Below are 14,884 nucleotides of genomic sequence, written 5' to 3' on the forward strand. Positions count from 1 at the left end.
CCCAATCATCCAAAGGATTATTAATCTATACTTGACAACTTTAAAACTAAACTAAATTTACACTAATTAAATTATTATTTTAAAAATATAATTATATATATTTATTAGAAGTAAATCAATTTTATATTTCAATAATTTTAAATATATTATAGATCTTATTTTAATTTACAGTAAAAACTATTTTCAAGATATTCTTAAATCATTTTGCATTTTTGCAATCCATTTTAATATTTAATTTTTTAAATTATTAACAATATTTTAAATAAAACTATTCTTATTACAAACCATTAAATATATTATTTAATTACACACAATTTAACATGCAAAGCATTTGAAGTATTGCTTTGCTAGGGTTTCAAGAATGATTGATGATGAAGGGTTTGTAGCAATTTGGAGCTCAAATCTAGAGAGTTTCCTGATCTTGGTAAAACCAATCTTAGGGTAATCTTTTTGTTTGCAGATTTCAAACTCAAATCTTGTTCTCTTGCTTGTGAAAAGGGTACAAGAGAAGATACACATTCCTCATGAATGCTTTCAACTCATTCATGAATGATGACAACTTCAGGATTAGAAGCTCCTTAGTGAATACGACATTTCCAAGGATGCCATGATTTACACGGTAGCAAGAATTCGAGGTGGAGCCAAAGGTGGAGGTGCATCCACCTCATCCCCACCAAGATCATTTAAAGATGCTCTAAAACCAAGGCCTCCTTCGCCAGACCCTAATGATCTCCCTCGATCTACATTTGTGGTGGAGCAGTTAGTTGAAACCCCCCTCTCTCGAGGTGAAAAATATTGCATCTACTTTCATAGCTGCAAATAATGAATAAAAAGCGTTTATCTGTTGTTTCAATGGTTTTTGGCCTTGTTCATCAACTCTCAAGGAGTGGGTTCACACGAATTGACCTCTAGATGTTGCAGTGCATTTATCCTTAAAAGGATTTTTTTATTGTTATTTTTTAGAAGAGAGAGGACTAGCAGGAGGTTTTTGATTAAGGATCCTGGTTTTGGGGCCAATCCGATCTCTCCCTTCAACCCAGATTTTCTGATTTTAATCCCCTATCTATGTCAAATCTGGCAACTCCAATATGGGCGAGGTTTCCCAATTTGCCCATCCATTTGACACATCTAACTTCTTAAAACATTTGGGAAATTTGTTAGGCCTTTTCATCAAAATTGATTCATAAATGATTATGAAAGGAATTCACACATTCATTCACATTTGTGTTGAAGTGGGCCTCTGTAAAGGTTTGTCGATAAAATCCTCATTTATTTAGGAAATAGAGTTTATTCCCAACTAGCGGATTATGAAAATACGAATTTTCATTGTAGATATTGTCAACAGCCTAGACACCTACAAAATATTTTCCCATATTCACAAGGCACCTCTTCGCACCCTGAAGCCAAGAAGAAAAATCGTGGATGGCAAGATCCAAAAAGACCCAATGGTTCTAAGTCCCCTATGGCTCACAGGTCGAGTACTTAGAATCTGAAGTCTCCCGAGGCCAACACTGTTATTGCACACCCAACTTAGACTCATGATATGCCATATCAACCATCAAGGGAGGAAGCTCAATCGTCAATTAGTACGACACAAAATTTAGCCATAATTTTGGCATCTGTAAAGAGTGGGCAAAAACGTACCCATGAATCAGACCATTTAGATAGTGACAAGGAGCCAACAAATATGTTGGAGCACTCGACAATGGAAACATCTCAAGGAAAGGAAGTAGTTGTCTTAATCCCTCGAGTTAGATAAATGTTTAAAAGAAGAAAAGAAAGAAAGACAAAATGTAATATTATATAATGCAACTAGAGAAAAATTAATGTATTATAATGTGATACAATTTATTTTTAATAAATAAGTAAATTTAATAAAAAAAAAAATTAACAACAACCCTGCAAAATACCCCTTTCAAAACTTTAATTTAATTACGCCGTAAGGCGTTCCTCTTTGAAACGAACTCACCTAACTGCCACCGTGTACAGTTTTGCAACGTTCGATGAAATGTTAGACGATTAAAACAATATTGGGCGTTAGATCACCACCGACTCCTCCTACTTAATCGTAAACCGACTCGGTATTCCTTTGCTTTTCAACTTCTTCTTCAACCGTCCGAGTTCTTTTTCTTCACCAATAAATTCAACCAAACCAGCTCCTTCGTTAGATCACCACCGACTTCAACAGGCGATTCAGCCGTGCTTGCAACCAGCTCCTCTGGCTTTTTAATTTCTTCGAGGTTTCTACTGTTTCTTCAACTGAAGGGGCTTTTTAATTTCTTCGAGGTTTCCACTGTTTTTTGAAGACTAACCATCTGATTTTGATTTTGAGATATTTCTGAAATCTGCAATAAACATATAGAATACTTTCAGTTTCTATTGTTCTTGAATTCCTAGTGCTTAGATAATACCATAGCTCATTCTGGATTTCACTTTTTTGGGCAGATGACATTTATCATGTTGATGAATCGGCTCATTGGTTTTGACTCGGAGACTGCAGAATCGAAGATACTCATGCAGAGGTTTGCAGATTTTATGTCAGGACTCTGCGCGCTGCCAATTAAGCTTCCTGGCACTACTTACACGAAGTGTTTGAAGGTCACACCCACAACCCAAACCAGTTCGAAAAGGAAGTTAAATAATGTACAAAATCTATAAATCATTTGAAAAATCAAAACTATATTTACAGTTCTGATTTCATTTATATCTAACATGTTCCTATTGAAATAAGAAATAGTATTTGAAAAATCAAACCTATATTTACAGTTCTGATTTCATTTATTTCTAACATGTTACTACTGAAATAAGAAATACAATTTAGTTGCAAGTAAATAAATATCTATTTGGCCATCACTATATTATGAATATCTAACAATATTTATAGTTATCTAAAAAATTTGCAGTTTTAATACTTCAAGTAAAATTGTAGGGCCGAGATCATGTGACCAAGACTCTAACAAATATAACAATCATAACTTTGAGAGTTACTTCAATTGGTTTAACCATCCGACATAAATAGTAAATACAACTACACACTAGAAAGAACGAACCATCCCACATAAATACAACTACAAACTAGAAAGAACCTACAGAATATGACACTGACATTGTTAGTGATGCCAGTATCAAAGAGAAATGAGGTGCTTTAATGCCCTGATGGGGAAGATGTCATTTCTTCATGTCTTTGTGTTCATAATGGTCCTATCCGTACAAAAACAAATAGGATATATATAAAACCTGGATCTATTAATTGTTGTTTAATTGCTATTCAGGTTTAAGTTAGATTTATGGTACTTGGAACATCTTAAATTGGTAAGTGAATGAGTACTTACTTCAAAATTAAGATTTGACATTGATATCTCTGTTGGACCTCACAACAAAAGAGCACAAGTTTTTATATAAGTTATGTTGAGTTGCTAGTGTAATGGTTTCTTTTCCAAATAAAGAGTTAAGATGGATTTATCCTGAATGGAACTTCGTTAGTAAATGGATACTTCTAAAATTCAAATTTGAGATTGATGAAGACCTATTGGACTACTTTGGCTAGGACTCAATTATTACTTCGAGATTGTGCAAATTTCTTGTACTTGAATCTTCTACAATTGCTGAGATGAGCATATTCTTGATTTCTTTTTATGGTTGATATATCCAAGTCCAGTTAAGGTAACTTAAATTTTCTCTGCAGAGCGATGTTAAACTCTAGAAGGCGAGGAATCATTCAGCTGCTGGGAGACATTTTTTGAATTTGAGAAGATGAAGGTTTGATTTTCATAAACATTGATATTTGTTCTGTTTAGCATGTAAGAGTAAGAGGCCAGATGTAAGAAGTGATTATTATATCAGAATAGTTGAAAAGCATTAAGGAACAGAGCATCACGTAATTCTTCACTAAATCTCTTCTGTTGTAAACTTGTTTGCAGGTTTTGAGATTGGAAATCTTCATTGATCCCTCTGCTAAAGCTTGCACAGCCTATTCTCTATTATAGTTACTAACCCCTTTTCAGATCACGGGAAGCATTCTTTGACATTTATGTTAGGTTTAAATGGGTGGTGTAAGTCTACCCCTGTGGAAACCTGAGGACCAAAGTGCTGTGCAGATTGGAGGTGTCTGCATCAGAACATAAAGGCATACTTTTCTCGTAGAAGAACACTGTTAAAAATTCCATATGTGAGCATAATGCATACTTCGCAAATGCAAAATATGAATATATCTTGCTGTGATATGCTTTGTACACACTAGCTTGAGCACTCTAGTATTGTTCACAGCAAATGAGAAGATCCACTGATCTCCATTGTCCTTCACAAAATACACTACTTATTGAATAACAGTGAACTTAAAAATGCTTATGAAGGTTATAAATTTTCAACATAAACACATCAAAATAGTCACTAAATACACCACAATGGCAACCCCAACAACACAGAGATGTTTGACCCTGGCCGAAAACAACCATCCATACATTGCAATCAAGATAGCTAATAAATAGAATTAATACAATTATACCAATCGATGTGATGAAGTATATTCCATGAAATCGCAATGTTTGAGATAACTGCATTTAAGATAGAAAAAAAATGCCACAATAATATTTTTGTCCAGATAGAGTACAAACCCTTCGCACAATTCTTTCAGGAAAAAGGATGATATTGAAGAATGTAGCTAAATTAAAGGCATATTTGACCATACTGTAGGAATTTACAGGGTAAGTTCCTCAGAAAGAACACCAAAACGACACCGCTCACAACTAGATCTCAAATCAATACACCAGTATTTTTGACGTGGTTAAAACCCTCAAAGAGGGAAACAGTCCACGGCCTGAGCCAACGTGGCCACTTCAGGCAATTTATTAATCAAATAATGAAAATTTACATAAGCTTTCTCTCATAGACGGATTACCCGAACAATGACCCTCCATGCGCTTTAAATAGAACTCATGGACCAATCGGGTGTCAAGCCACGGATCAAGTGTCGGTAATACCGAGGAGAGAGTGAACCGTCAGATCACTACATATCGAGACCGTCGGATTGTAAGTTACAAAATGTACAACGGTAAAGAAACACACTTTACCTAACTCTATACCTAACTCTATACTAGACCAAGTTGAACTTAACTATTTCCTATGTGTTGGAATATCCTAACATCCCCCCTTAAGAACAACTTGGGATAGGATTGAAGGATTTACAAATATGACACAATAGGAGAAGGAAGGAGGCGCTAGAGCCTATCCCCCCTTAGTGACAACTTCCTGAACTCCAAGCATATATCAAAGTTTAGTGAACTTCGCCTCTGTGAGAGCCTTTGTGAAGATGTCTGCAACCTGATCATCTGTTGAACAATATTGCACTTCAAGAACATGGTCATGAATGAGCTTTCTGATGAAGTGCATGTGTAGTTCAATGTGTTTGCTGCGCTGATGCTGGACTGGATCTTTGCATAGCTAAATGGCACTTTGATTATCACACCAAAGTGTGGTTGGATGCTGCTGCTCAAAGCCAAACTCTGATAGGATCTGACGAAGCCACAAGGCTTCCTTACTAGCTTCCACGGCACCACGATACTCTGCTTCTGCTGACGAAAGAGAAATGGCAGCCTGTTTCTTACAAGCCCATGTAATAGGTCCTGAACCAAGAGTGAAGACATAACCGGCAGTAGACTTCCGATCATCAGGGTCACCAGCCCAATCAGAATCAGTGAAACCAACTAATAGAGGAGCTGCTTTGGCACTGTAATGAATCCCAAACTGTACTGTACCTCGAACATAACGAAGTATTCTTTTAGCTGCTTTCCAATGACTTTCACGGGGGTTTTGCATGAACTGAGCAACAAGGCCAACAACAAAGGAAAGGTCAGGACTAGTATGGGTTAAATACAAGAGTTTTCCTACAAGTTGACGGTATAAGGTAGCATCAACTTCAGGAGAAGTACAAGAGACTAAAAGTTTGACTCCAGACTGAAAGGGAGAAGGGGCTGGCTTACAGTCTTCCATGTGAAAATGACGAAGAATATCACAAACATACTTGGACAGGGAAAGGGAAATACCCTCCTTGGATTGCAAGACTTGAAGACCGAGAAAATAGTGTAAGTGTCCTAAGTCTGTCATTTCAAATTTCTTTTTAAGGTTGGACTTCACATGGTTTATAAGGTTGGGATCACTACCAGTAAGAATAAGATCATCAACATAAAGAACAAGGATGATAAGAGAGTTGCCCACTTTCTTGGTGTAGACAGTATTGTCAGAATAACACCTAGAAAAGCCAGATTCTAAAAGAAAGCTATCCATTTTGGCATACCAAGCCCGAGGAGCTTGCTTGAGACCATAAAGGGATTTCTTAAGTCGACATACAAGGCTGGAGTCTGTTTGGATGAAGCCAATGGGTTGTTCCATATAGATTTCTTCATGCAAGTCCCCATGCAAGAAGGCAGATTTAACATCCATCTGATGGACTTCCCATTTTAAAGAGGCAGCAAGGGAAAGAACAAGGCGGATAGAGTTCATTTTGGCAACAGGGGAGAAGGTTTCAGTGTAATCAATGCCTTCAACCTGTGAAAAGCCCTTAGCAACAAGACGAGCTTTATGTTTATCTACTTTCCCATCTGGTCCATACTTGGTTCTGTAAACCCATTTACATCTAACAAGTTTGTGTCCCTTTGGTAGATGAACAAGATCCCATGTATCATTTGCCAACAATGAATGATATTCTTCATTCATAGCTGCTTCCCAATGTGGATGGCCTGAAGCTTTTGCAAAAGTGTCAGGATCATGATTTACTGGAGCTTGAGCCAGTAAAGAAGAGGCTCTTTCAAACTGAGAACGTGTACGTCGCTGATCTGTAGGATCACCGGCAAGATCACCTGTTGCATCCCGAGTAGCACGGACCCATCTTGGAAGTTGAAGATCCTGAGAAGGTGGGGGAGGATTGTCATCCTCACTTTCATCATCTGAAGAAGAAATGTTTTCAAAAGTAGAAGAGATAGGAAGAGGTGGCACATCCGCCGGACTAGGCTCGCAGGCCGATTTATTTTCATCAAATTTTACATCTCTTCTAATGATAACATTTTTGGACTTAAATGGAATAAGTCTATAACCTTTTACATCTTCAGAATATCCAACAAAAGTACATTTCTCACTCTTAGGTTCTAAAGCTTTGTGCTTTTCATCTGGAATATGGGCCCATGCTTCACTTCCAAAAACACGAAAGTGACTTACATCTGGTTTAATGGAACTCCAAGCTTCTTCTGGAGTGATATTCTTTAGAACCTTAGTAGGAGTGTGATTGATTATATAATTTGCACAATTAATTGCTTCGGCCCAAAAACTAAGACTGAGTCCTTTAGATTGCAGCATACAATTAGCCATTTCCTTTAAGGTGCGATTTTTCCTTTCAGCTACACCATTTTGTTGTGGAGTGTATGGAACAGTATGTTGCATTTGATCCATTTTCGGTGCAAAAGTTGATGAATGTGTTTTTAACATATTCTCCACCATTATCAGTTCTTAGCTTAAGAATTTGATGTCCAGATTGTTTTTCAACAAAGGCTTTGAAGGCCAAAAATGTGTTAAATACTTCGCTCTTGAGTTTTAAGAAGTATACCCAAGTGCGTCTGGAGAAATCATCAATGAAAGTTAAGAAATACTTGCAGCCAGAGAATGAAGCAACAGGAAGTGGACCACATAAATCACTGTGCACAAGTTGTAAAGGGGCTGAGGCGTGCCAAGAGGCACGTTTTTCAAAACTGTCCCGATGATGTTTTCCGTGTACACATCCGGAACAAACACCATCTCTGCAAGATACCATAGGAAGACCTGTCACCATATTTTCTTTACATAGATGCTGAAGGGAGCGATAGTTTAAGTGACCAAATCCCTCATGCCAAAGTTTGCTCACTTCATCATTATGAGCAACAAATACTGAGGGAAGATTTGATGACCCAAAGTTGTGAAACTTATACAACCTTGTGGAATCATCAGCAATACCAGTAGCTAGAATCTGTTTAGGATCTCTTAGATCCTTGATTACAACATCATGAGGTGAAAATTCAACAATTTTACCTTCACCTGAATGAGTTATCTGATATACAGATAAAAGGTTGCAGGATAAGGTTGGAACACATAATACATCATTAAACTGACCATTGTCTAGATGAACAGTTCCAGTCCCTAAAACATTAAGAGATCTATCATCACCAACATATATATTTTTGGTGTTACAGTCATTTAAAGAAGAAAACATGGCTTTGTTTTTGGCCATGTGATAAGAGGCTCCAGAATCAATGAGCCACTCATGAGAATGAGAAGAAGAAGATACATTTAATGCATAACCAGACTGAGATGATTGACAACGACATGCAGAAAGTGCCGTTCCTGAAGATGAAGTTGAAGTTGAAGTTGAAGAATGCTCCACATGGATGTTATGTTTCTTCATTGCGGCTTCCAAGGCTTCCATCTTCTTAAAGCATTTAGATTCTAAGTGGCCATCTCGATTACAAAAGTTACAATGTCTATCAGTCTTCTTCCATTTGTTTTTATTGGTCCTATCATTTTGCTGAAATGATCTTTCATTTTGAGGCTGAGTTTGCTTAGGACCCTTGTTTGGTTTAGGACCATTCTTTTTAGGATATGACTTCTTAGGATTCTTTGAATTTGGTTGCTGATGGGCGGCTAACGCTTTCTTGGAAGAGTTTCCAAGATTAAGAAGACCAAGGTGTAAGAGTTTTTCTTGTTCTCTTATTAAAGAATCACAAAAAGAGTCAAAGGAAGGGGCCTTGTAGTCTTTTCCTTGACAAATGAAAGCTTCCCTTGTAGAATGGAAGGTGGAAACAAATACAGAGTAGGCTGGTCCCAACTTAGTAAGGATGGAATAAATAAGGTTACTATCTTCTTTCTTAACCTTAACACCTTCCAAGAGATATCTAAGGGTCTTGAATTTGGACAAGAAATCTTCAATGCAAGAAAAATTATTAGGATCCAATGTAAGCAACTCAATTTCAAGTCGATGGGCTCTAATTTCATTTTTAATGATTTGTTTCAATGCTTCATGAGGAGTATCAAGTTCTGCAATATGGAATCTAAGATCAGGAGAAATAGACATCCCTATCAAACCACGTGCTTGATCTTGTCTATTTTCCCATTTTGCAGCCTTGTCTTCATTTTTTGGTTTCTTCTCTTGGCCTGTGGCTATTCTGTAGAGACCTTTACTTCTAAGTAAATCTTCCATGTAGGCTATCCATTGGAAGTAGTTAGTGCTGTCAAGAATGACTTGGCATGGACTTTCCATTAAAAAAAAAAAACTGAAGTTGAAGATGCTGAAAGTAAGTGTTCCAATGGATAGATCTCGAAAAATTAGGCTGTTTTAAAAAAAACGGCTCTGAAAAAGGCTTCCGGATGAAGAAGTTATGGCTTTTTGAAAAAAATTTGTTGAAGTTGCCGGCAAAGTGCGCGAATGTGCGGGAATGAAAAAAAACGTCCCCACAAAATGGAGATTTGAACCCAAGACCTCTACTCTCTTAAAATAGCTTTGAACCAATTGAGCTATACAAAAAATTTGAGAGAGAGAGAGAGAGGGGGGGGCCTTGGGTTGCGTGCTTGCCTTGAGAAAGCTCTTTTTTCCTACAAAACAAAAACACAAAACCCAACACGAATATGCAAAGAAAAACGAAATTTACGGCTCAAAGTTAGCTTTAGCCGGAAACTAAATATTTTTCTCAATGTTTCTGATTTTCGAAGATCACACTAAGGTGCAGGGAAAAAAGCATACGCATGAGAAAAAAAACTTCCTTTATGTTTCAGATTTGCCCAGATCGCACAGAGTCGCAGGGCAAAGAGCATACGCAGAAATGAAAGGTATAGATCCGGTAATAAAAAAAGCTAAATAAATAGAAACCGAAATAACGAGAGAGAAAATAACAGTAAACTGCAGATAAACACTGTATACCTCCAGATCTTAAAAATGACGCAGATAGGGCTACCGGAAACCTTTTCGCGTGAAAGGAAAGGGGTTCCTCACTGGAACAGATGCTTCGAACACAACAGAGCAGTCCTCTCGGCCCAAAAGCAGTCAGAAACAGTAGATCTAGGAAACGACAGCCGCATGCAGTTCTACCGGCTTCAGATTTGGATCACCAACGGATGCGGCCCTCAAATAGCTCTGATACCATGTAGGAATTTACAGGGTAAGTTCCTCAGAAAGAACACCAAAAGGACACCGCTCACAACCAGATCTCAAATCAATACACCAGTATTTTTGACGTGGTTAAAACCCTCAAAGAGGGAAACAGTCCACGGCCTGAGCCAACGTGGCCACTTCAGGCAATTTATTAATCAAAGAATGAAAATTTACATAAGCTTTCTCTCATAGACGGATTACCCGAACAATGACCCTCCATGCGCTTTAAATAGAACTCATGGACCAATCAGGTGTCAAGCCACGGATCAAGTGTCGGTAATACCGAGGAGAGAGTGAACCGTCGGATCACTACATATCGTGACCGTCGGATTGTAAGTTACAAAATCTACAACGGTAAAGAAACACACTTTACCTAACTCTATACTAGACCAAGTTGAACTTAACTATTTCCTATGTGTCGGAATATCCTAACACATACCATAGGTGAATAACCTAAAATAACCATCCATATACAATTACACCAATTGATATGATGAAGCATATTCCATGAAATTGCAATGTCTGAGATAACTACATTGGAGAAAAAAATTTGTCACAATGACATTATTGTCCAGATAGGGTACAAACCCTTCATACCATTCTTTCAGGAAAAAGGATGAGAATGAAGAATGTAGCTATTTCTTAGCTGCTATAAAGTAAAGGTGATTTGACTATACCATGGGCGAATAGTATATTAAGAAATAAGTTAACTTCCAGTTCAAAATTTATGCAGAAAACTACAATTTCTCTCTAATATTTAGAGATAAAAATAGAATCGAATAAAAATAATTAGGCTATATCCTGCACTAGTACCTCCAAAACATATTCCTATTTTGCACTCTCACAAGATCCGACAGGGTATTCCAAAGCAATTTCTTTCTGCTCTGCAATCCCTTGTTCAACTAGGCATCAAAAGGAGGTTCTTTCACACCATTCGCTCCCTCTGTTAGAAACCTCTATTGCAGATAAAAAAACAGCAATTTCTGTAGAGCAGAGATCTCTCTAACCTTGCCTTCCAACTCACCTACTCTGGTTTCAAGCTCTCCTGCTCTTTCATTCATTCTTGTATCCAACAGCCTTATGAGCTCATCTTGAATCACCTTCTGTATCATCTGGGACCTCTTATACTCATCCACTTCCTGAAGCCACAGATCTGCGAATTGGCAATCTTTCCAGGCCTCGAACCAAGGGCCTCCCATTGTATAATGTATAGCTTTGGGAAGTTCCTTGTCATCAATCTCATTGTGACCAACAAGGAAATTCCAGGTGTAGGGAATGGGTCCAATATCATTGTCATCAAGCCAATTTTGATGTGTTTATGTTGAAAATTTATAACCTTCATAAGCATTTTTAAGTTCACTGTTATTCAATAAGTAGTGTATTTTGTGAAGGACAATGGAGATTAGTGGATCTTCTCATTTGCTGTGAACAATACTAGAGTGCTCAAGCTAGTGTGTACAAAGCATATCACAGCAAGATATATTCATATTTTGCATGTGCGAAGTATGCATTATGCTCACATATGGAATTTTTAACAGTGTTCTTCTACGAGAAAAGTATGCCTTTATGTTTTGATGCAGACACCTCCAATCTGCACAACACTCTGGTCCTCAGGTTTCCATAGGGGTAGACTTACACCACCCATTTAAACCTAACATAAATGTCAAAGAACGCTTCCCGTGATCTGAAAAGGGGTTAGTAACTATAATAGAGAATAGGCTGTGCAAGCTTTAGCAGAGGGATCAAATGAAGATTTCCAATCTCAAAACCTGCAAACAAGTTTACAGCAGAAGAGATTTAGTGAAGAATTACGTGATGCTCTGTTCCTGCAAACAATTGCGGTATTTATGAATGCAAACCACTAAAATATTCAGGTTGGGGATGAATAATCTACAGGGGACAACACCAATCTTTAGATTGCCGAAAAGCTAGAAAAGTTGTCTTTATTCCATTATCTCTAATCTTTGATACAAAGAAAAGTCCCTAGATAACTAGCATACCAGCCCTACAATCGCTTCCCTTGGCGTATGGCTCATCTAAGCACATTCTTTATCCCCCTATGACAATTATAAGCACTGGATATACATCTATACCAAACCAGACTCCCGTTTAATGAGCTTAAAAAAGGCCAGTGGATTGTGACAGATCTCATTGATGGTATGTCCTTCTGGAATTGCCACAGTTGAGTTGTAGAAGTAGCCTGCCCACCTTTTGTCCACGTTTCCTTGTTAGCACCTATTCCCTGGTTAGTTTTTCTTTCTTCACATCATGTAGTGCGGTTTCTTTCCACTAATCATTCTGCTGAGTTGTAAGGAATCTTAAAAGATAACCATGACTGCAGTTGAGGTTAGCCTAGCTAAACTGTAACTTTACATTAGATTATGCTTATTATCATATTCATTTTAAGTCCATTTGAATATCTGTTTGCCCAATACAGCACATGTTCAATAGTTAAAACTATGTAATCATCTTTTATTCATCCAGAGGGCAACGGGGTTATTGGATGGTCCAGTGATAGTGATAATGTTGATAATGGCTCCCTTAAATCAAATTCAACAACAAATTTCATTCACCGTTGTTCTCTGCATATTCAATTTTGAAATGGTCCAACACTGTCTTATTCTTTAATTCCTGGCTCCAGAAAATTCTCATGAATTCTCCAAACTTATATCATTTGTACCAAGTTGGATGCTATTCATCAACCAGGGACGCTGCAGGGGCAATGAAGGCATCCTCCGAGGGACCATAAAACATAGGAATTGATATACGTGCAGCAGATGCATTCGTTACTGCTCGATGTTCCACACTTCTGAATCTACCATTGCTCACAACCTGACAAATTATTAGCATTAATAATAACATTGTCAAATTCCCATTGCTCACAACCTGATAAATTATTAGCATTAGCATTAGCATTAACAATAACATTGTCAAATTTTCAGGAGGAAATAAAGTATTGGATCTGCTCTTGCTCTTTTTAAATACCTGCAGTTGATCTCCCATATTAACAACGAAAGCGTTGGGTATGGGTTCTACAGCAACCCACTTTCCATTTCTGAGTACTTGCAGACCACTGACCTCGCCTTGCATTAAAATAGTGATGCCACGTGCATCTGAATGGTGTGGTGTGCCAAGAGTAATATCCAGTTTCAGGCATGGAGGATAGTACATTATATCCATGAGTTGGGTGTGTTTTCCGAAGATTCTATCCAAGTAACTGGAATCGAGCCCTAGAGCTTCAGAAACGGCAGCCAGCAGCCTTAAAATCAGAGCTCTCACCTTCATAGCTTAGTTGCCTGCGATCTCTCTGTATAAAAGCATATGCAAGATAAGTACTTGTTGTTGTTGCAATATCGTTCCTCCAGAGTTTGGACTTCTTTTAGTTACCCTCTATTGAATCTGGCATGCTCGGTCTTCCACGGGCATTTCGAAGAATTCTTTGGCAATTTCCATCATGCTTTTCATGGTTCCTTCTGGTACGCCATGGTTCACTATCTGCACTCACTTAGATCAACCAGAAGATATGTGGCCATAAAAAAGAATAGTACATACCCTCAGATATGAAACTTGAACCAGTCACTAGATCTTATTAACACATCAGACTGACATTAAAAATATAGATTAAATAATCCTACAACTCTGAAAGTAATAGCTTCAAAAACTTCAGGAATAGAAAACTGATAAGAAATATTCTAGAATATCCATGGAAAGATTAATTTGTAACATAGGGCCTTTTTGGTGTGCATAGAGGAGAATCCAAAGATATTAAAAGAAAAGCACTGGCAAGAGAAGGGGAATTAAAGTATGATGTACCTGGAAAAATCCATCTTCCACGCATGCATGGCGGATTTCTTCAACTACCCTTGTTCTGTTGGGGCCATCCAGGTCTTGGAGATCCACCACCGGAATGCTCTCAGAGTAAGACACCTCAGACAGGTGGGGGCATTCACTGGGAGGCAGGATATATCTATCTTGAACTTGAAGATGATTTATTCCATTGGATAGCAGCTTTTCGACAGCATTCACATCCTGGGTCAGGACTTCTTCCAATGTAGACGACGTATTTCTTTCTCGAGTGCTGTAAAATTGGCAGTGGCACCAATCTGAATATGCACTATACGGTTTTACTATCTCATCGTTATGGTTTCTTCCGTAAGTGTTTTTAAAAATGACACGTTTCACGAAATGGTTTTGGTTTCTGATGTCACATAGACACTTTTTTTTGGTTCAACTATTCTGTAATGGTCCCCTGCATAAGGGGGTTGGGTTTTTATGTCAAGTCTGTGTATCATAGTGTTTGTTCTGCCACTGCCATACTTGTCATTAATGTTGTGTAATGGGTTTCTGCATGTTCTATTTCGAATCGATACTTTTGTAACATTGGGCTGGTTCTGCTATTTGAGCACTAAATACGTTCACATAAGGCACATGTCAAAGCATGTCAATGCTCTCGTACACACAATTGGCCAATTAGTTGCCTAACGGTAGATAGGTCGGTGTTGTTTTGTGTTGTAATTTAGGCTAGACCAGTGGTTTTTTGATGGTTGAGAGTAGGTTTAAATGTGCAAAGATTGGAATTGAAAATAAAATTATGTTCAATAGTTAAAACTATGTAATCATCTTTTATTCATCCAGAGGGCAACGATTTTATTGGATGGTCCAGTGATAGTGATAATGTTGATAATGGCTCCCTTAAATCAAATTCAACAACAAATTTCA

At 37.7% G+C, this 14,884-nt stretch overlaps 1 pseudogene across 1 annotated transcript; it reads right to left on the reverse strand.

The window, feature by feature from the left end:
* Nucleotides 1–12,856: 12,856 nt before the first annotated feature.
* LOC149200110 (protein DMR6-LIKE OXYGENASE 1 pseudogene) lies at nt 12,857–13,450 on the reverse strand (annotated as a pseudogene). The gene is made up of 2 exons (XR_016253661.1): nt 13,151–13,450; nt 12,857–12,997 (listed from the first exon to the last, which is right to left on the reverse strand). The product of XR_016253661.1 is annotated as a protein DMR6-LIKE OXYGENASE 1 pseudogene (transcript).
* Nucleotides 13,451–14,884: the final 1,434 nt, after the last annotated feature.

Source organism: Pinus tabuliformis, chromosome 2_1 (genome assembly GCF_031772625.1).
Source record: "Pinus tabuliformis cultivar Carrire ecotype Pingquan chromosome 2_1, CPIR1, whole genome shotgun sequence".
NCBI classification, from domain to species: domain Eukaryota; kingdom Viridiplantae; phylum Streptophyta; class Pinopsida; order Pinales; family Pinaceae; genus Pinus; species Pinus tabuliformis.